General features: G+C 40.5%; 1 protein-coding gene across 12 annotated transcripts in view; it reads right to left on the bottom strand.

Annotated features, from left to right (window-relative positions):
• The window catches only part of LOC139630093 (band 4.1-like protein 1), an 85,526-nt gene that overhangs the window by 50,394 nt on the left and 11,890 nt on the right, over positions 1-23,242 (bottom strand). The window contains exon 1 of one of the 12 annotated variants that reach the window (XM_071493203.1): positions 7,631-13,623. The exons of the other annotated variants lie outside the window; for them this stretch is intronic. The gene's annotated coding sequence lies outside the window, so the exon portion shown is untranslated. Of the gene's footprint in view, positions 1-7,630; positions 13,624-23,242 lie in introns of those variants that run through there. 12 annotated transcript variants of the gene reach the window in all.

Genomic DNA, 23,242 nt, shown 5'->3' with positions numbered 1-23,242 from the left:
TGAGAGGCACTGATTCATAGAACAGGAAGTAGTTATCTCACCTTTGTTGCATTAAATGGAAAGATAAAAGCTGCTAATTTCATCTTCAGAACGTTTCTATAAATGTTCATGGTGCAGAAAAAAAAAAGGAGACTCATCAGAACAACTGCAGCGTGCTCCGATGGAAACAATTCATGAAACTTAGGAGGGTTTCTGGTCATATGCTATTTCAGCAGGAGTGGGCCCCCTGCTAGCTCCCAGTGGCAGCTGAACACATCCTGCTGCTGCCCTGCTAGCTCGAGCAGCACTCAGCTACCATTGGCTATTGGACTGCTTAAAGTGAGAGGAGGCAGAGCAACTGTGGGCCCGTGCATCAGAATGGCTGACATGCTGCAGGTGCACATTGTCGCCACACAAAGAGGCAGTGACTGGAGCACATGAGTCAGTGTGTGAGTGTTTGTTTGCTTGCCTGCTTTCCTCCCCTTTGCTTTTCCATATTCCAAGGAGAGTGGGGCACATTCCAAGATATTTTGGCTACGGGCCGATTCACATCCTCCATGCCAGGATGCAGAGAATGAAGCCGTGGCATGGCTATCTAAGGCTCTTCCACATGCGTGCAAAATACCGCAGTGCTACGGCAGTGTGAGGAGAGGACACACAGGGAACAGGGGGAAAGAGACAACGCGTGCGGTGTCTCTGTAACAAATTACAGGACTGATCCACAACCAAGAGATTATTTCACACAAAACACTATGGCAACAGAGCCTGCAGCATCACCCACTGTCCCTGTCATGGCCCATTTGAAGCTCGTTCCCCAAGCGCCCATGGGAGAAGGCGGCACAAGGCTACACCATATGGTATTCTGTGTGGCAGGCTGCAACACGCTACAGGAGAGCTGAGCTGCGAAAGGAAAGATCCTGTCCATTGGACTAATTAATGTCTCTATGATCCGGGAGGTTTTCTTCATATCCAGGCCAGGAGACCCTTCACCACACAGGACCTTCACCACACCGTTCAAATATGCACAAAGGCATCCCCCCTTACATGTAGAACAGATGGTGTCTGATCTTGACTGCAGATGAAGACGCAAGGTCTAGAAAGAAACGTCTTTGAGGCTATTACATTTTATCTCTGTTTTTCCTTTCTCTCTTTCTTTCCGTTTCTCCGCAAGTGCCCTTTGTGATCTGATACGCTCAGAATAATAAGCAGTTAGCGTGTTATCTGCTAACTGCTCCATTACAACACGCAGATAAAGCTGCAATGATCTCAGCAGGTGCAACCCAGCGGCGGTGCTCCGTAATAGCAGTGGGAGCTGTCAGAGTGACACGAAATTATCACGAGCTGAGGATGAGATTTTAGCTTTAAATAATCAGCAGAACGTCAAATCCTAAAATTTGCTTCAGCATGTTTAGCATTTATATTAAGGTTGTACTGATAAGGCTTCCAATGGTGTTGGGTGGTTCTGTTATCAACTGGACTTGGATGTTGTTTTCCCTCTCTCTCCCCCTCTCTCTCTCTCTCACACACACACACAAACACACACACACACACACACACACACACACACAGTAAAGGACATGAACTCCAGTTTGTTTTCCAAGTCTTACATTGTGTAATAAAACCAACCAAGAATGAAGCTGATAGGAGTTTATATTGATTTAGCAAAGAGCAAAGAACTTCTCAGGGCACACATGTTTCCTTAAATCCAGTTTTTATTTTTTGATAAAAAAAATATAGAAATAAATGAATCTGGAAATGTATCTGTCTGTGTTTTGATTATACTAAAATGTATGAAAATTGGACTGCAAAAACTACAGATAGGCCAGATGCACAAAGTCCTCTGCAAGTTTTCCAGGCACATGTGTGATGCACTCTGTGTTCTGACTTAAAAAAGTAATCCACAGTAAATGTCAGCAGACAAAAAAGTAAGTAGATGTGATTCAGGAGCTCTGAACTGAATCAGTTAAGTGGAAGTACAAGAATGAAACAAAATGACTAAAAAGAAAATAAGCAAAAACAACACCTGAATATTTCATAGAGGTAAACACACAGGGAACAGGGGTGGTGGCTGGTGTTCATTCAAATCAAACTTGCATGTGATTTTCGGTGAACTGTGAAATCACGGCAAGCTATGATTGCACACTACAGATTAGTTACAGTTGGCATTGATCTACATTTATCTGTGGTGAGGCATCGAAACATCCCCACCCTAGACCTGCTCTGATGTGAGCGCTCTTTCCACTGCAATAGTTGTGGTATCCTTCCTATCTTCTGTTTGACATAGTCATGAAATCAAAACCCCTTTGTTGATCCTACTGATGCCTGACGTGTTATCTGTAATTTCCTTTCATATGTTCACACCCAGAAGTATATTGAATGGACAGAAGTGGCAGAGTCCAGCATTCCCACGGTCAATTGCCTGTCTAAGCACAAGGGATTCACAGCAACTGCAACAACGTTAGAGCTAATGTTAATGCTACTGAGACGTCCTACAGCCACTGCATGACCAACCACTCAGAGGCTTTTATTGTGAAGCAGCCACAGGAAACACAATGTGTTTGTCATCAGATCTTTGTTGCAAATTATTGTGGACTGACTTCTTGATTAAAACAACATGAGTTTGTTTGGTTGCTATGTAATTAGACACATCAACACATCTTCTGTTGTTTCTGAAAGAGCTTCTGCCCAAGTGTTCGTTGTAGTCCTAAACCGCCCTTGCTAATTACCATGGTAACCGGAGGCGTTGCCAAATCAACAAGGATATGTAGGAAGTATCTTAGGGATTACAACTTAAAAAACAACTATAATGGACCAAGTGGGCCTACACATAAGGATACAGTATATTATAACTTTATGAGTAGGACATTTCTCCACCTCTCTCTTCTCTTTGTATCACCACAAAATTTTCTGTCAGTCTGTGAGTCATGCTTGTTATAAAAACATGTTTGTTTGGTGTCATTGTGATAATCACTTACTTCTCGCAGCAGGAAACTCAACACATTTTGGAAACACAAGACTCGAAATGCAGATGAAAATTTGATCTGTCTGCTACTTTAAAAAAATGAGCATACTTTTTACAATAAAAAAGTAAAACTGATAACCATCTCTGTACCTTTATTTAGCGGTGGGCGATCTGACGATCTTATATCGTGGGCGATCTAACTTTAGCAGGTGATCTTCTTTTCAGATGAATCATGCAGATCGCAGCATTAATAGATGATATATTAGATATCTTTATTTTTGCTGACCAGCCCATTGTGAGCGATTAAACAGCCAGCCCGCTAACTAGAGCTGGCAATGGCAGTCCTTGTTCAGCTCTGCAGGTCCAGCAAGTTTGGCATAGCTGCGCATGTATCAGTTCTCCACCTGAGCAGAACAAGAACCACCATCTCCAGATGCAGTCTTAGACGGTGGAGCTATAATATGTCTGCTGTATCCCATCCAGGGAAACACGGGGCAACTGACATGTCAAATGTCAAAGCAGAAAAATCAGAGCAGAAACAAGATGCTGATGGTATAACAGACCGTGGATTGCGATTCTCACCTTGACCTTAATTTTACACTTTTTTTCAATCTGTGGTTGTTTTATCCTCTTGATGCTTTACCCAACTTTTTATTCAGCATAACCAACACTGCAAACCACACTGAAGTAAGAGACAGCTGGCTTATATGAAAGAGCACTATCATCTCCAGCATTCTGCTGTATAAGTCACAGAGAATAAGTCAAAACGAGAAGCTGAATCCAGGCTCTAATCAAACATTTTCCAGTAGTAACCCATGCATCTGAGCTCTGTTCACAGGATCCACAAGATCAAATGGCCCACAGATAAATCTGTGCTTTACTAAAACATAAAAAAAAATGTGTATGTGTGTGTGTGTGTACCTGTGTATGTGTGTGACTGTGACTGAGCGTTTGTTTGCTCTCTGTGGTATGAGACTTGCCACAGCGTACTCTTTGCTGCCATCGATCTGTCCTCCTCAAAGTGTCCTCTGCTGCTTGTCCTTAAAAAGCAACATGGAGAGAGGGTTCAGGGCAGCCTGCAGCCCTGTTCAACATCTGTGGTACAATCTGCCAGCGGGGGCTGAGCATTTATGCCACAAGGTTACACAGAAACACACTGAAGTCAGAGGACAGGAGCCACATAAACTGCTGCTGTTCGTTGTTTAATGATCTCTTTGAATGAATTTTAAATGCAAGATCTTTAAAGATGTCTTTTGACATTTGAGAATCACATCAATTGAAGACGGAAATATATTGACATCAGACGCTTCCAGCAGACATGCAGTTTAAATATATTATTTCAAAAAAGCAATCAAGTTTGGGCAATTAGGTGGCTATCAGCTGCTAATCCTACTTTAAAGCTGCAAATATTACTTCCAAAGTCCATTGATAATCTAGTTAGTTTTTGACTAACTGACTTAAATATGAAAAACAATGACAAAAGACAAGAAAAGTCCAAAGTCCTCACTTTTTGAGGAGCAGTCAGGAAGCAAATGTTTGGTATTTTCACTTGATCAACAACTTAAACAATTAATCAATAAGCGAAACTGTCATTCAGTTAATTCTCCGTTGCTGCAGGGAAAGAGCAGATGCTGCTCTGCTGTGTCTCATGGCTGACTAAACTGTACAGTTTGGGATTTTCTCTACATCGCCTAAAGAGGTGAAAAACAATGGGTCTATAGGAGGGCAGCCAGGAGACACGTCTCATTAAGATGTTTCCTCACATCTCTTTTTTTTTTTTAGTTTCCCCACTGAAAAACCAAATTGAAGATGAAATTTACTCTAAAACTCATTTATTTCCTTCTACTAATATGCAGCCTGGTTATAAGAGAGAGGAAGACTGAGGCTGTCTCCTCTAATTCAAAGTAAACCCAATGTTGCTGCACTCAAGCCTCCACTGATTTCATCTAGTTTAATTAAGATGAAGAAGAAAGCTGAAGTCTCACTTCAGACTCTAATAATAAAGTCTAAAATGCTCTTAGTCTCCAGGAAAGCTTATAACTAACTTGCTAACACCAGGACAAACAGAATTAAAGTTTCTAGCAAAGTGTGCTGATAATTTCAAGTCTTTTTGTCTCGTAGAAGTCTTCAAAATTCAGTGTATTAAAGTAGGATTTATAAGAAGACCTCATGTATCAAGTGTGCTGGTGCACAAAGTCTTCAGGAAATCGACTCCTTACAGCTTTTAGCTGGCACATTAAAGCGGTATTCATCAGGACTGTGCCGAATATGTGCGGTACAAGACACGTGTGGCTCCTGGAGGGCACCAGAGAAAGGAAAAGGCCCAGCAGTGCTGCTGTTATGACAGTGAAGAAGTGTTTTTACACCTCCCTGTTAAACAGAAGCTCCTGCACGTTTCTACATTTAAGATTTTCACATCTCAGCTTCAGATTTACAACCACACTGACCTCAGGTTCAACCTCACACTGGAAACACCGGACACCGCTCCTGGAAGAGGTGTGTGGAGCCGAAAACCTGATGTTCAACAAATAGAAATCCAAATGATTCAGTTCAGTCTGATATATGAAATGTGAAACAGCCCAGCTATCAAAGTCAGTACGTCAGCTACTTTGATCGTGGATGAAAGCTAATAATTATGAGGGTTAGACTCTACAGGATAATAAAAAAATTAATTAAAAAAATCAAAGTAGTGAGAAACACACAACACTCCAGGGAGTCTTGTTTGAAATGTGCTGGATGGAAACACAACCTGCGTGAAAGCTGCTGAAAGAACAAAATGTTTCTTCGTGTTTACTCACTTGAACCGAACCCTTTCAAAACATCAACATTTTGACATTTTGGTCTGATATTGTTCCGGTGGCTATCTAGTTGAAGACATTAAAATCAAATAACCTTCGTGAAACATATCTAAAAGGTTCATGCACCAGTTAAACCTCCTGCAAATTAACCACATTGCTATGCCCATGTTCCACTGCAGAATCAATGAAACTTAACACTTTGGCTGGCATGTAAATCTTATTTTGTTCCGCTTTAAGCCGGAGGCATTCTTGAGTCCATAAATACAATAGGATTGCAGCATGAGATGCCTCTGTCATGCGGCGGTCCTGAGTGAGAGAGGGAAGCATCCTTGGGCAAGCTGTGAGACATTTACGAAGAGAAGTGATTCTGCATTTATTGACTCTTATGATCTGCAGTGCTAGATGTTCACACAGCAAACGCTGCAGCCTGACAAATTAAGATGGAACGGCTAGAATTCCCCCAAACTCACTTCCCAATCCCTTTATGAAGGATTTCAGAGACACTTTAAGTCTCTTTCCTGCATTTGCCACAGAGAAAAGCCCAGTGCATGCTTCCTCTAAAGCGGCAGCCAGCCTCTTTCCTTGTCCTATTCAGGCCACATTTCACTCTTCCACTGCCACGTGGTGTTATACATATGAAGAAGTGTTCTATTGTGCCACTCTTTACAGTCTCAGGAGGAGAAAAACAACATACCAAGTGTAAACCCGCAGGGGGAAATAATCTGACACAGTTATGCAACATGAAGTTACTCCAGAATTTGACTGGAGTTCACACTGGGACACCCACCAGACTCCTCACTGCCTCCACGAGCATGAATTCCTACTGGGAAATTACACAGGGGAGATGGTTACGAGCACACACACGCACGCAAACACACACACACACACACATAGAGTAAAATATACACACAGCACAGCCACGTTCTGACGCTAAAACAACTAAATTCTGACTTTGGGAAACAAACTCACCCACACACACATTGGTGTGGAGACACACACTTGGACTGACATGACCTTGTTACTGCACATTACACACACACAGACAAACACAAACTCACATCAGCTACTGCATTGTGTTTATATGACGGCACGAATGCTCATCCAATCTCTGCCATCCTCCCACTAAGGGCATGCCAAGAGCCACTGCGGCACAGGAAACTTACTGCATCAGTGTGTGTGTGTATGTGAGTTTGAGTGTGTGTTGGAAAGTGGGTGGTGGTGGTGTGCACTTCTTCTCAAGCAGCCTGTCTCCCTTCCTGACGCACACTGCAATGAGTGACAAGTTCCACATGAAAGCCAATGATTACCAAAAAAAAAAAAAAAAACCTTACTGTGCAGCTAAGCAAAGTGAAGAGGACACAGGTTAAGACACATTATGCAAATGTCAATCCATTAAACTGTGGGAAACATCTTATTGCAATTTTTCTGACCAATATAGCAATTTGAGAGGGTCAATTTGAATAAATTAAACTCCAGGCTTGTCCTGGTGAGCTACATAGAATTAAACAGGAGATTATGAATCATCTAAAATCACAAACTTATTGCTTCAATGTGAAAAGAATCAGATAAAATTGAAGTTAACTGCTCAGGTCAAATCACTTTTTCACAGTTAGCTGAAGTGAACTTCTAAATAATTTTTTGTTTTTTCTACAGGAAAATTCCTTGCCCCACATTGAATAGGACATTTCAGAGCAATTAAGTTGACCAGCTTAAAATAACAATATACTTAAGTTGAACTGCGAAATTAACATTGTTCACTATCCACCAGCCGTCAGTTAGCTAACAAGCTAGCTGCTATAACAGGCTAGCTGCTATAACAAGCTAGCTGCCAGCTAGCTGTGTGAAAATGATGTAATGAACTCAGCTAACGTTAAGTTGTGTTATGACTCACCAGTCTGTTGGTCTTTTCGAGGAGAAAAAACACAATTCATTTTCCATCTTTTCAACCACCCAAACGTTACACAGTGGCATTACTTTCTCAGCAAAACCATTGTTAGCTACCAGAGTGTTTCAAGACATGAGGCTAACTCACAGAACTGATGTTGCTTCATTCGCTTGTGAAATGATTGGTTGCCAATTAAGTATCTCACTTTCGCGCCTTGTTAAGATTTTGTTAATAATGTAAGGTAATGTAATTAAATTCTGGCTAAAGATTATTTTTTTTACATCAATTAAACATTCAGGCTTAGTGTAAGATTACAGTGTAAGAGCTTAGAAGCAGATGTAAACCAGATCTTTATCATAAAAAAGTATCAAATGATATTGTGAAAGGGGTCTGCACACTACTTGTAAAACACCAAACAGCAGGCAGACACAGTTAGCTGCTGGCTGGCGAACATAGTGGAGCCAGATATTTTGCCTTTAGGAGTTGGTATTCACCAAAACAGAGCCAACAGGGACTGAATATTGGAGTTCTCTTCACCACGTGGCCAGAAATGCAACTCCAAATGAATGATAATTTTGCTTTGCAGTTGCTTGATGTGTATGTACACAACTGCTTGCTAACAAGTTTGCCACATCAACTTAAAATGGTCTATGTACATGTCACTGTTGTGCTTTTCCCCAATTTTATGTTCATTCTATGTCTATTTTCATGTGAAGCCTTCAGTGCATGTAATTTCTTTGTTGTAAAGCCATATTTCTTTAATGAAAAGTGCTAGATAGGTTTATTGTCATCATTATTATTATTATTATTAGGGCCAGAGAACCAAGGGTGCCAGAGCCAGAAGGGTCCAATGGTAAAGAAAATCCAATGCAGGTTTAAGGTTCTCAAGCAAGACAGCGCAATTGCTGATCCAATGAGTAAAAGGTGGGTAACTGTTACAAGATCTTGCACAGGTAGAAGCTGTGATAACATGAGAACACAAACATCATGCAACACAAAAATGGCAAAGCTTATGAGAGTCTGTGAAGACTGAACAAGCTTTTTAACATGCAGCTCTAGGTTATAAACGAAACAATATAATATGACAATATAAAACAAAGCTAACTTTTTATTGTAGAGGTGAAACATTAAAGAGCTGACAGTTACTTCCCCCACACAGCTCTGCTGCAGCTCTGTAAAAAAGTCTAAAACACACAGTCTGGTCTGGTGTGTACTGATGCCAAAAATCACACTCTGTTCAATTAGGCAGAAGGTGGGTGGCAGTCTCTAATTCACCACAAACCGTGCCCTTGGCTAACATCTTTTCCTGACGTGTGTGTGTGTGTGTGTGTGTGGCTTGACCTGTTCTTCCCCTGCACTGTTTGTCACCTCAAAGACCCTCACGGATCAATAGCAGAAAGCATTACACATAATCTCCTGTTTAATATGCTTGTCCTGAGCCCTGGGTATAATTGGAACCGTTAGTAAAAACCTGCCAGTTATAAAATCTATCACTCTGTGCTAAACAAGGGCTGACCTGGAACCTGAGTGGATGAATAATTGAGGAGAAGAGGAGGGTCTGAGTGCCGCAAGCACCCTACCCATAATTCCTCTCGATCACCAAAGCCTGTAAATTATCTACGAGAATACTCAGAAGCACAAGAAGCTACTTATCATGTGATGCGACTTGTCGATGTTCAATTCCCTGATGTGCGCAGTGATGTTCTACATTCGTACTGATGTTTGTCTCTGTTTATTAGGAGCCATCAGTGGATTTTCAGATCAGCAGCGTCTTTGCTGGTTATGATTCCCCTCCTTATTCCCGTGTGCACCCTCTTGAATAATGCATTCCTCTACTAAAAGGCAACTTCTGTGTCCTCCTTAAGAGATAAAGAGTCACCCAGTGCCACCTCTAAAGGAACACTACAAGGAGAAATGCAACTAATGCCAGCAGAACAGTTTCTTTTTGCCCTCTTTTTACCAAAACTTTGTATCTGCCTCAAAATGAAAGTCAAATCAAAATGTCAGAGTTCTCTCATTATTTCAGTTTCTTCTTGGATCTATTAGAGGATGCAACCCGTACCAGATATGAGAGCTGACAGCAACGTTTAAAAGAGCCATGCATGGAGCAACTACAGCCAACTTTCTACTGACATGCATAACGATGCATCTCACACTGCTCTCACCACTCAGCTTTTATAAGGAAATCATATGTGGTTAATAAATAATTTACTAATAATTTATAAATTATTTATAACCCATTAAAGAGAACAACCTTTGGTTCACCAGGTTGTGAAAAATGTGCTGCTGGTGACTCATTAAAAATGAAGTAATTTGTCATCTCCGCAGCCGTAAAGTCTGCAGGTATGGACATTAATAATTCATTCATAAAGGTTAATAAACTATCAAATCTACAGTTATACATTCTGATGAAGTCATTAATAGAGGGTCATACATTTCTCACTATCTAATAAGACATCACAATTCTAATTATAATTTATACAATAAATATTCAATGATAAATGTCATTGATAAAAGGGTTTTTACAATAATCCACCAACTGCAGTCATAAATTAAAAAAAAAAAGTCAATAAATGGATTGTTGGCCAAATGCCCTGCAGCACTTTTCAAAGAGGTCAAAGGTTAAATGGCACATTGGAGGCGTGTATCTGATGTACTAGCGAGTGTTCGGCTGAAACTGAAAACTTGTTCCTAATAATGGCTTATAATTGATAGATGAAGAATCACTAAATGATGTACTGGCCATCAATAAAGTCATTAGTTAACTTATAAACCTGTATAAATGGCGTCTTGGTAGAATCAAGCTTCTGGATGCTGCCAACAGTTGCTAGATAACAGTAATGTGCAAGAAACGGAAAGATGGTGAAAATGCTCTTTGACTTTCGCGCTTGCTGCAATGTCGTTCACAAGAGACATATGGCTATGGAACTGAAGAGTCACTGCCCCGGCTGCCAAAGCCAACAGCTGTCCATGTTCACATACGAGGAGATATATCCATGTGCTACAGATCCAAGAACAGAAAGAAGACGTCATGCTGATTTTTGGTGTTCACATACATGTACATATACATGTGCAGCTTTTCAAAGCCAGCTCACAAATCTCACTTCACTCACTGTGGGAAAAGCAGGAGCTGGGGGCGTTGTCAGCAGGCAAGATTAATTTGCAACAAATGGATCAGCCGTAAACCAGAGAGAGATGCAAATCACATTTTCGACATCTTCAGTCCCCCCATGCTCTATCCTCAGTGGATGTTCTCCACATAAATGAACTAAAAAACTAGGTTACTACCAGAAGGCTTCAAATGTAACTAGTAGTCCTGCTGATGCAGAGTTAAGATGTGGAGTTTTCATTAATATTACACCACCAGGTTAGAACTCATCTCTTTCTGCATATAACACAGGAGCAGCAGACAGGACACCAGCAAACACAGGCCGACTGTAAATCAGCTGAGCGTAGTAGATCTCGTACAGCGGGAAGAGGCAGCAGCACGGCAAAACAAAAACACCTCTCAGTTCTCTCCGTCTAACATTCATGGGAGAGCTGGCAGTGTGCCGCCTTGAAATAAGAGAGGCTGAATGTGCTGACCCAGCACTCTGTAGGTAAACGGTTATCTGTCCTGTCAGCCTGGTCTGTGGAGGGGATTGAACACTAGCAGACACTCCTACTACACACACGCACATTTAAGCACATACTCCTGTGCAGACAAAACTATGCTAAATACTGGGTCCTTGAGTGTTTGCTGTGGATCACTGAGAGTGGCTGAGAGAAATGCAAATATAATCACCTACTTGGATATTTTTTTCCCAAACCTTTGGCCAGGCTTTTCTTCGGGCTCTGTCTGCCACAGTGCTAAAAAACAGTGGAAGCTGCATGGCTGTCATATAAATCAGGGCCAGACCAATGCAACAGTGTACCACATAAACTGCTCTTTTCATTTAAAATTAATTATAGGTTTGTTACCTCATCTACTGGTAATGTAATGGTTCTTTCTCACATGCCCACTTTAACCAATCCTTGGTCTAATCCTCACACTAGTCGACCATTAACTCATAATTATACCCAGATATGTTGTTTTTACAGTTGCCTGTATTACAGATGGCTAACCAGAGAGATTATTACAGTGTGATGTGAAGGGCAACTGAAAGCTTTGCAGTCTGTAAAAACTGCTTCAATCCAACTTAAACAGCAAACACATCCAGAAACAATGACAGTTTTTTTTTCATTTTAGTGACACATGATGCTCTGACATTCAGTTTTTTTTCCCCAGTTTAGACAAGAATGAGAGTCTGCAGTAAACACAGAAACCCAGTTGTGCAACGACCAGAATTTCAATACTAATTACATAACAAAGTGGAAAGCCTTAATGCAGTATTGACTTTCATTTAATATGTTAACAAAAGGTGCTCTGCAAGCTTTAGCTTCATTTCAGAGTTGCAGCCACAGGCCTCTGGGTGAATATGTGCAGACTGGCATAGTTTAAGAAGATGTCAGTCAGGATCTGGACAGAGGACAACAAGTTCCCTACAGAGTGTACGGAGGCAAGGAGCTGAAAACATGAAATCAATAACTGTCCAGCAAATCTGCTACTACTAAATACCAGTCCAAAGCCGGTTTACAAACTGGCAAGAAGCAATAAAGCATAGAACAATTTCACTTAAAGAGCCAACGAAGACAGAACCATCTGAAATTTGTGAGGAATGGAAGTGTCCTCTTCATTTATTAATTTATTCACTCACTCATTGGCACAAATGTCAAGGACTACTCTTTTATAGCCAAGATACATAAGATGCTAGCTACAGATATACTTTGATAGCACTGAAATCAACTGAAAAGCCCTAAAATCCTCTCTGGAAATACAGCCGACACAATTTTTTGTTTGTGTTTTTTTCCTCAGTGGAAACCTGTACATATTCTAATGCACCTTTTATCAGTAATCTTTCCATTAAGAAGACAGTAAAGCTCAGTCGCTAACATAATAATAATAATAATAATAATAATAATAATAATTTAAAGCAGCACTAAACAATTTGTTTATTGTTTGTATCTGCAATTTGTTGCCCTCTGTGTAACATATTTACACATCCAGCTTTATAGCAGTTATTTTGGAACATATTTCTGGCTACCTCATGAATGTCCAATACCCCAAAACAATCCAATATTCACTCTCCTTCCAGCTCTGTTTCGGACTCGCAACACGGTGCTTGAGCTGTGCGCGTCTCCACTTTACTCACAGGCTGCTTGCTAACTTTGTCTGTCTGCCATTTGGTGCCAAGCAGGTAGCATACTACTGATTCATTGGAGCGTCTCAGCTGAGTCTAAACAGTCTCTGCTGAAAAAACAAAGTTAATGAGCACTGAGGGTGAATCAAACAGCACATTTGTGGGCTTTAAAACCAAAACAGTCTGATAAGAGATGCCAGAACACTCCATGGAGCTGAGCAACAGCAGAGTTGAGAAATAATCTTTGGTGTGTTTGTCACACGAAGTGGCTCCTTTCATTTAGCTCAGAGTCATTTGAGCCATTGTTTAAATAAACTATTGGTTGGTGCAGCTTAGGGATGTCACAATACTATAAATTCAGTGGCCTGCACCAATACCAGTGAAATTCCATGGTTCTCAATACCAAAGTTGATACCACAGCAAAAAACAGAAAACAACAGAGGCTGCTGCACAATGTGCTAACTAACACACATGCATGTGTGTGTGCACACATACACACCTCCACATAGTCAATGTGCAAGTTTAAACCGACTGACAGGTAAGGTAATAGAACAAGGGTGTTAAAAATGTATATTTAAAAAGTTATATTCTGACAGACTGAGTGTAGCCTGCTAACGTTGTGAGCACTCTGTTCACGTTATGAACTGTAGCTGTTGTTAGCCCAAACAAGCTAACATTAGCCCTTGCGAACGCTGTGTGTGGAGAGTGTCGCAGTTCACAAACAATAACAGTAACATTCAGGACATGAGCATTTTGTCACGTCGTTCATATAAAGTTAACAAGTGAAACTCACTCACCCTGAATTCTGTGTGCAGACCTGGATGTCTGTCTTTCAGGTGCAGAGACAAGTATGAGGTGTTTCCTCCTTTCATTTGAAATCCTCTGTGGCATTGTTTGCATATTGGCTTTGGGTTGTCTATAACTTGTCCCTGACAGCATCAAATGCAAACTGCTTCCATACACCAGTCTTTGTGTGTGTGTTTTTTTCTCCCGTAAGTCACAGCAGACCATGTTGTTGCACCCACACTTGCCGCCGCAGATGTGGTTGCTTACAGTGCCTGCCTTCTTCTCTTTCAGTTTGATGTCAGACTAGAACACCTTTAGTGTTATTATACTGCCTTCGTCAGTCCCGAAAGACTCACATCTCCAGTGTCTACGTCTATGGCACCTTTGCTCCTATAGAAAAACAAGTACCCTCAGAATTTTCAGAATTTTGGCAGCGACTTCTTACTGCAGTGTCGGCTCTCATGAAATTCCTAGTGCAACTTTAATTGAAGTGTTTGAATGAGCTGTCACATTCATTTATGTTGGTTGCTGCTTCCTCACTAAACTCCACCAAGCCTCACTGCCTTATTTCTTGCTTTCTGCCTCCAATATATCCCCTCAGAAATGAGACACATTACATTGACAAGTCTGAGCCACTAAAAGTAAAGAGAGGATGTTTTCAATAATAATGCAATGAATGCTTTATTCATCAATTAACTTCAAAGTTTAGTAAACAGAATAAAACCTGAATCAGATCAATATTTGGTGCAACCACCCTCTGCCTTCATAACAGCACCTGTTCTCGTCAATACACTTGCACAGTTTCTCAAGGTACGTTGTTCTGATCAGTTTGGAGAAGTTGGTACACTTGGTACAGTTCCTCTAAGGATTTCTCAGTGTCTCTTCATGTGATCTCAGACTGACTCCAAGATGTGCAGATCAGGGTTTTGTGGAGGCCAAACTATCTGTTGCAGGACTCGTTCATCTTGTCACTGAAGGTCGTTCTTTATGACTCTAGCTGCATGTTTGCAGTTGTTGTCAGACTCCTCACTGATGATACTTCTTTCATAGAAGAAGGAGAGTTTTTCTCCTGTTATCACTTTCAAGTTGATGGAATTACATCTTTTTGCATCATTCTTGTCATCTTTAAGGCGTGGTAATTGAATTATACTCTGCAGCATGTTGGTGCAGTGGCTGGCTGTTAGAAGGCCCTGGGACACACTGCGTCTGTCTGGAGTTGACATGATGTCGACGAGTCTGTGTGGGTTTCTTCTGGCTAGCTTGGTTTCCTCCCACGCCATAAGTCATACATGTTAGGTATTAAAAATACTGTTGCCATTGCTGTTGGCTTAGGCAATGAAAAGCACTTCATCCCCTGGCACTGCAGAATAGTTGACCTCTGCTCCTAAGAAGTTAGGATGGGTCAGATGCAGAGGATGAATTCACCCACAGGGGTCAAAAAGTAAACTTTTTTCCAACTGGCAAAAACCATCAGCTCATTCTGACCTTAATATACAGTTCTGGCACATAAAAGATGACACCACTGACAACTTGATGGAGTTTTAGACTATTTTGACAAGAGGCTTGCATGCCCCCGGCTGTTGGAGAGGTATTGTAATAACGTTGAGAAGATGGCTAAATTGAGGTTCTATCAAATAAGTATGAAGGATGAGTCAGTGGCAGACACCTGTGATTGATGTGGTTTGATAAAAAGCTTCGCTCTGAATCTGACATTGATCCTCGTTCTGCTTCCTGCTCTCAACCTCTGCTGAAGTCTGTTCAGGTGGGTAAACAAAAGAGATGGCTAATAACCTGTCGCCCTGTATAATCAATGTTCCCTCTGAGTCTGGCCAAGATGCCCACATCACGTCAATACGAGAGTCATGAAAGGTTGGAGCGGTGACCGAGGTGCAACACTGCTCAGAGAGGGCCCAAAGTGGAAGAAGGGAGAGAGGGATGATTACTGAGAGACAAGAGAAACAAAAAGGGACTGGATGAAGAATTCTCAAGACAACTAAGGGCATGGCATTCACACCGAGATAATGTCCTTTCGGGTAGTAGGTGTCATTTAAGGGCTAAATCTTGATCAGGTGATCCTTTTAATGTTCCGTAATCACTTTTTTGGTGGGGAATGTTGGAATTTGGCACTGACTTCCATTTTTAATCAGTCTCTTCTATACAATTCAATTCTTGATGGTTCAGTTACATTAGTTAAATGCCAATACTGGGCAAAGCTCATCTCAGCATTCATCCAGGGAACTTGAACTTCCTTTTTATTCCACAATTTAGCAAGACTGTTGTTTTCTTTTTAATACAAAAGTGCAAATTACAGGTTCAATAGGAAATCCATTTCCCATTTATAAAATTGTGAACCAAATGGGAGGCCAAGGAAAACAGGAACATATGGAATACCACTACCAAATGCTTTGACAAGGTACAATGCAATAAGTCTGCTCACCAATTTATCTGTTTGTATTTTTGATATTAACCTAATATCTGCAGGCAGCTTTCCAGCTACCATTAGCTACGCAGCAGGTACGGATAGACTGAGGTAGAATCTGTTCACTGTTCAGTCAGCTCCCATGGCGTCACTTAACCAGATAACACTTCATTAACAAACACAGAGCTAGTCTACTTTCAGTCTGTCCCTCTCGCAGATTGCCTGATTCACAGAGCCACCTAGAGTCACTGGTCAGATTTTTATTCAAATGTGGCGCAAGTTTTAACCATATTTCCAGAAAATTGGCAAAAGCAAATCCACATTAATTTCCATCCACTGCTGTTATGTAAATATCAGGAGTTGGATGCATCAAGATAAAGGTGGCACTAATTCTTTACCCGGGTGCCGTTAAACCATTGCAGAAAAAGAGGGCACATTAAGATGATGTAATTGAAAAAGCTCTCGTCAAAGTTAATACAATGGACAACAATGTAGAAAACAGTGGAAATATCACATTTTCTTCATGTATTAGTTTGCAAAAACTTTTCCACAATCATCTGCTGCTATTTCTCATCTTTTCAGTGGAGTGTAAGCTTCTGTTATAATAACCTTTCATTCATGTGATGTCGGAATAATTGGAAAAATGTATTTCCGACTTGGAAGTGTCAAGTGATTCTGAAGTTGGGGGAACTTGGAAAGACATAAAAAATGTTGGTGCACAACCTGCTGATGTCATATATGTAGGAAAATGGTGGGTGAAAGTAGATGTTTGGTTGATGGTGTCGTCTTTGTACCGTACATGTTGTTTCCACACTCTGACTTAAAAGCACATGAACACACCAAAACCAGAAGGACAACTTCCCAACTCAGGACATGGGACCATCTGAGGAGCACGTGAATGCAGCATAAGTCATATGCTTCATGTTTGTCAGGATTTATTCATTAAATCTTATTCAGTTTGTTACATTTAATTTTCATCGATACACAAACTTGTCGACTTCAGCCAAGCATTGAAAACGTTTTTGTGACATTTGTTAAAATGTATCGTGTTTCCACTCAGGTTTTTTATCCTCAAACTGAAAATTTAAAAAAATGCACTTACTGTAAATATCTACATCACAGTTTATGGAAATGTGTTTACCCAAGGCAGCTCATGTAACCAGCTAAAGGTTTAAACAACCTTTTGGTGCCCATCATACAGTAATATCTTGATTTCCACTATTCAACATTAGATGTTTTACATATTGTGCAGGCCTGAATGTAACCACAGCCTACAAAACATTATAGTGTTAATGTAATTCCCCTAGGAACAGCACAGATGCAAAGATCAGTCTCAGAGTTTTAAGATTTCCTCCTGGACTTTTTTACTCATCCCTATTATTGAGTATTAACTAAACGTCCTCATGTTCAGACACTGTCACCTTTGCTGTCAGTCTCCCTCCTGTTTTAAACTCTAATGGGCCAAATACTTGTGAATATGACAAGACAGTGTACATATTACACAGTGTGTTAGAGAGACTCAGAGTCTGTCAGGGTCTGTCAAGTTCAGCTTCAGTCAATTTTTTCCAAAACCTGGCAGATATTATGCATTTCCAGACACAGGATTAGAGGTATAAGATGTTGAATTAGTGGAACATCAGCTGAATTTGGAGGATTTTAGGTCCTGTGAGATGGAGAAGTATCAAACTAATAAGAAATGTGTGTGCTTTTATGCGAGCAGCCTTATGAGACTTTAAAAACAAATCTTTTGGTTCGTGCATAGATTATTTTGCATGAGACAGTCACTGTATTGCTGCCATGTGAAAGCTGACTGTTTAACACTTTTGAAGTGAAAAGCTTGTATGCTCCACTGCTCCCACTTAGGATTCCAGAAATGGATTTAAAATCAATCAAGAATTCTTTAATATGTAGTGGTCATCAATCTGAAAGGGAGTTTTACTTCTCTAAAAACTGAAAGAATTTTTTGTGAAAAATAATCTTTGACAGGCCACACACACACACATACACACTGCAGCTTTCTGCAGAACTTCTGCAATAAGAAATTCATATATATAATAATATGAATTAGATAAAAAGCTTGTCTTTAATTCTGCACTGAACACTGCTCAAAGGCAAAAACAGAACAAATCAGCACTAAAAGGATACTGCAATTTCTCTCTATAACCAATCATTTGAATGGAAACATTTAATTATGCTGCAGCCAACGTACTCTCCATCTTCAGACATAAAATATTCACACAGAGACAACAAACCCACACTGGACAGGAGTTGTTGAGAAATGGATAATCACGCCAAACCATAAAATATGAAAAACGTATAAGTATAATAAACATGAATTATGAATGTGGGCATGATGAACAATAATAAAGGAATAAATGATGTACATGAGCCAGCACGGAGAGGTGGACGCCTCGGCTGAGCTCATTCATTTTTTATGTTCAAACTGAGCAGTCAATTGCATTGACACCAGTGAGATGCCACAAAGGCCAATCACCCCAACCAGACCATTTAGTTTTCTGTTTGTTCACCAGTTGAAAAATCCAAACAACGGGATGTTGCCAGGACTATGTGGCAGTTTTAATTATCAGCCAAAGGCTACAGAAAGGCCCAGAGCTCGTTGAGTCCATCCAAGGCACGGAGCTACACACAGCAACAATAACAGTTACTGTGGAAACAAACACAGATTGGCATTCAACAGAGGACCATCTCATTCCACTGAGGCAAAGATAATTGATTCACTTGAATGTTGTGTGGATAATAAACCGCACTGTAAAATAAGAAGGTATGAGGAATTGTGTCAGATAAAAGAAAAGAAGAAAAATTTCAAAATCGACTGTTTAAAATTTCTTTCTTTCTACAGTTTATTCAGATATTACGTATTTAGCTAATGTTGGCAGTTGTGGTATAAAGAGTTTTTTCTTCAAGACAACATTACAGTAGAGAAAGATATGATTCATGAGGCCGAATTTAGCATATTGCACCACATTTCTTACACTTTCTGGTCCCGTGTTTCCACATGTTACTGATCAAACAGCCCAGGTTACACTGCCTAGTATCTGAGGCTCAGGCTGCATGCGTAGGCAGCACTTGGGTGGGGCTGGATAGGGCTGTAACTCCACCAAGAATTACAACGGCTACACCATAGCCACACCAAGAAAGTACCAGACGCTTGACAAACAAAATCCAGTTTGATTTACTTTAATACGACAGCAGGGTTTCTACCATTCCCCAGCTGATCCAATCTCAATGCTCCCCCATCTCTGCACCAGAATCACCTAAGGCAAGTTCTCATTGCTCATATTTACTTAAAGCACCCACAATCAATACTTTTAGATAAATAATAAATCAAACTAGTTGTAATTTGAAAGGGGTCGACTGTAGTGAAGAAAAAAAAAAGATAATTATCACCACATTCTGCCATTACCCTCAGCTCTACGCAGCTTTTCTTTACTTTTAGATCTCATCTGGATTTGGTCTGATCTCACTGCTGTTGTTAAAGGTCCCATATTGTATAAAGTGAGATTTCCATGTCTTTGTTGATCATAAAGCAGGTCTAGGTTCTATATTAATACTGTGAAAGTATCAAAGCCTCAGTCCACAGAGAAATGCACACAGCCTGTATTCAGACACTGAGCCTTAAAACCAGCCGTCAGGACTTCTGGAACTTTGTGATGTCACAACAGAGTCACCTGCTCTCAGCCACGCCCCAAGCCCCACCCACCTGGACCCACCATCCAACCTTGTAGGATTTGCTGTCTCTAAGTGTTTACCTGAAATCTGCTATATTTTTACTCAATCGCTCAGAAAACAGTCAGCCAATCAGAAGAGAGACTCAGAGTCTCTCACCGACCTGTTGTTACTAGAGCTCCAGAGAGAAGTCTGAGAAGGAAGATGTAAAACTACATTTAGATGGTTTTTGGTTCTTAATACCACAGATGTATTTCCTTATGGATATCAACACTTCAAATAAAAACTGGAAAATTGTAGACAAACTTAACAGCAACTAGCTGGTGAGCATAGTGGTGCATTTAGAAGCTAAATTAAGCTAAGCTATTTGGAAGGTATTGGAAGAGACAAAAACAGCCAACAAGAGAATGGTGGACACTAGGGCTGAACAATTAATCGAAATATAATTGAAATCACAATATGGCCGAGTGCAATATCCGAATCACAGGAGCTGCATTTTTTTTGATAAAGGTGAAATGTGTCACAACATCATACCATAAAAGACACACTGTGGTGCTACAGAGATGTCCCGGCCTACAAATCATATTTTCAGGATGTAAGGGAACATGCTAGTTTGGTACAAGCCTCAATGAAAATCAAATCATCAGCATTTTTTTTTTCTCAGTGAAAATGAAATGCATAATTTCAACTCAAATCATGACTCTTATCACAATTGCAATATGATTTTTTTTTGCATATCATTCAGCCCTTATGGAAACAAACATCCTTGTTTGGTATGCAACCAGACTGATCTAATAAATTAATTGTTTCATCATCACCAGCTCATCGAGACCAACTGAAACTAGTGGCGATCAGAAAGTAGATCAGAACAGCAGGAAACCAAACAAACCAAACATACTGCATCAGCTCCTCTGGTGTCACCAATGAATAATTCAGCTCCCATGTAGCCCCAGTGAAAAAGCTCTGGAACTACATGTATATCTACAGGCTCACACAACTTGCCGAAGCCAAGGGGGCAATACTTTGCTTCTGAAGAGTAGGTCAGACTAAAACAAAACTGCATCCAAAACAAAACAAAACTGGCAAAAAATTTGAAGTTTCAGATCACCAGACAAACAGGCAAGAGGGAGCTGCAAATCATTTTGTATTCATTAAATCTTAACTTGAGCATGACGTTCACTGAACTGTAAAATCACTGTAGGCTCGCAACTGCTCTTTTAATAGGTGTTGCCTTTGACTGTCTTTACCTCAGTGTTCTAGAGAGACGTCAGCCGCATCAACACCATCTCCACCCTCCACCTGCTCCGCTCTCAGCATCTGTGTCTCTTTCTTGAATTTTGTAATTTCATCAGTAACCTCTACCTTACATTATCATTTCTTGTCTGAGCTTGCTAATCTTAGACAAATCCCATCGCCAAACTAGGACTGCTGTTCTCTCCCTCACACAGAGATTGAGCTTGAAGCGCAGTCCCAGGCGCTGGCTGCGTAATGAGCTGCTGAGCTGCTGCCTTAGTAAATTAAGAGCTAAATACACACCGGTTGCAGTGTTGCAAATTGAATGAAATGCGTAGTGCAAATTTGCATGTCTTTTTATATTAATAAATCTGGCCTGAAGTGGAACTATCGAATGAGATGTTTTAAATTTATGACAGAGCGGAGCGATTCTATTACACTGACTACAGTGGGTAGGTCTGTGAGAGGGGATAATGTTCGGAGACTGGTCAGTAGCAAGCGGAGCAATGGCTAGTTTCCTGGAGGGAAGGGAGCTTGTAGCTGATAGGACAGGACAATGGACTAGAGTTACATGGGTGCAGCTCCATTAACCCTGAACACCATCACTGAGGTTGTGAATCTAAAATGAGCGGCCAAAGGCAGCAGCAGCACTAGAGTAGGACATGGGAGGGTTCATGGGAGTTGAAGACAAGCACACAATACAAGATGATTGTAGTTGGACCGGACTGAATGTTCTTTTGGTAGTCACACTGCTGCTCATTCTCTAAAGCCGTATGTCTATTTCCAGTCTGACGACTGAATGTGAATATGAATTAGGGTTACATAAACATTGATCCTCGAAAAGTGGGACTTGAAATCCATCTCTGTGTTTTACCCAGCATCACTTACAGTACATTTTTTGATGCTTCAAGACAAAGAGAAAAATAAATATGAACTAAATATGAACACGTCAAAGTAAATTTCTACAATATCTGAGAAATGTTCCCCTAAATATAAAATATTAAAAAATGTAAAATGTGAAAAATGTAATAAATGTGAATTGTGAGTATCAGGCAGAGTGTTGAGGGATTACGTGATGACACAACGCAGCACAGAGATGTGAATGATGCTGGTCCCGACCGGCTCCACCCATCCATGTACATTTGTTATTGAGTTCATGGGGTTGTAGCCGCGGCGAGGGTGTATCGATCACAGTGAAATGTCAAATGTGTCATCGAGACTCTGTTCAAGTCATCTAATTTGCTTTGTTTTTTTATCTATTGGAAAATTGTAATGGCAGCACACAGCCCTTCTTGACTGAGACTATGTGGAGGCGGATGGAAGAGCAACTGCACAAAGTTGACAGATTACTGACAAGATCCTCTTAACATTTACAGATACAAAAGAACATTCAATTATCTGTCACATTCATCAGGTGGTGTAAAAACCCAGCTCCTCATTTCAGTGACAACACAGTGGCTGGCAGTGCTGTGCAGCCTCTTAATGTATTCTTTAAACATTTTCAGCCTCATGTACTTGGACAGTGTCAGTGCTAAATATAAGGCTACACCAAACAGCCAGTTAGCTTAGCAAACAGACTGGAAACTGGAGGAAACAGCTAGCTCTGTCTGAAGGTACCAAAATCTGCCTCTCTCACTAATTCACAACGTTAAAGTGGCTATGTGTACGTTTTCTCTGCCGCCAAACGTGGTTGTGATTGTCTCTCGACAAGAGCTTCGGCCATTGCTGCATTTATAAGAGGTTATAATACGCCCTCTGATCAGTGCTACATCTCAGGGCAGACTGGAGGCTACAGTAAGTCGCCATCGGAAAGTGAAACACTAGCTGGGGGGGCTAGCTGGTTAGCATGCTAACTTCAAAAGAAGAAAAGACATGATTGAGACTAAAGTTGCTTTCCACTGCTGGAGACAGCTCTTGGCAAGTAAAGATATCAAGTTTGATCCTGAACTCGCAACATTTCTTCTAGACTAGTAATAAAATAGCTGTTAATGCTAATGCTGTAGAAATATCACAACTTAGAAATCTACATATCTTAATCCGTATGAAAACAGAAGTGTAAAAAACGGCCAGGCTTGTTAATTTCTGATGCTAAGCTAACTGACTTCTGGTTTTAGCTTCATGTTTATCCTACAAAAATAAGAGCAAGTATTAATCTTCTCATCTAAGTAGGCAAGTTTGCATCCTAATAGTAGCACAGATTTTAACCAAATTTCCAGAACATTGGCAAAAATGCAAATTATAACTGAAAATGCAAATTCACATGTATTTCCATCC

The sequence above is a fragment of the Trachinotus anak genome, unplaced genomic scaffold (assembly GCF_046630095.1).
Source record: "Trachinotus anak isolate AG129_WGS33_773 ecotype Australia unplaced genomic scaffold, CSIRO_AGI_Tana_v1 ptg000013l, whole genome shotgun sequence".
Lineage (NCBI taxonomy): Eukaryota > Metazoa > Chordata > Actinopteri > Carangiformes > Carangidae > Trachinotus > Trachinotus anak.
The sequence above is the reverse complement of the archived record's forward strand: the minus strand, read 5'-3'. Positions and strand labels throughout refer to the sequence as shown.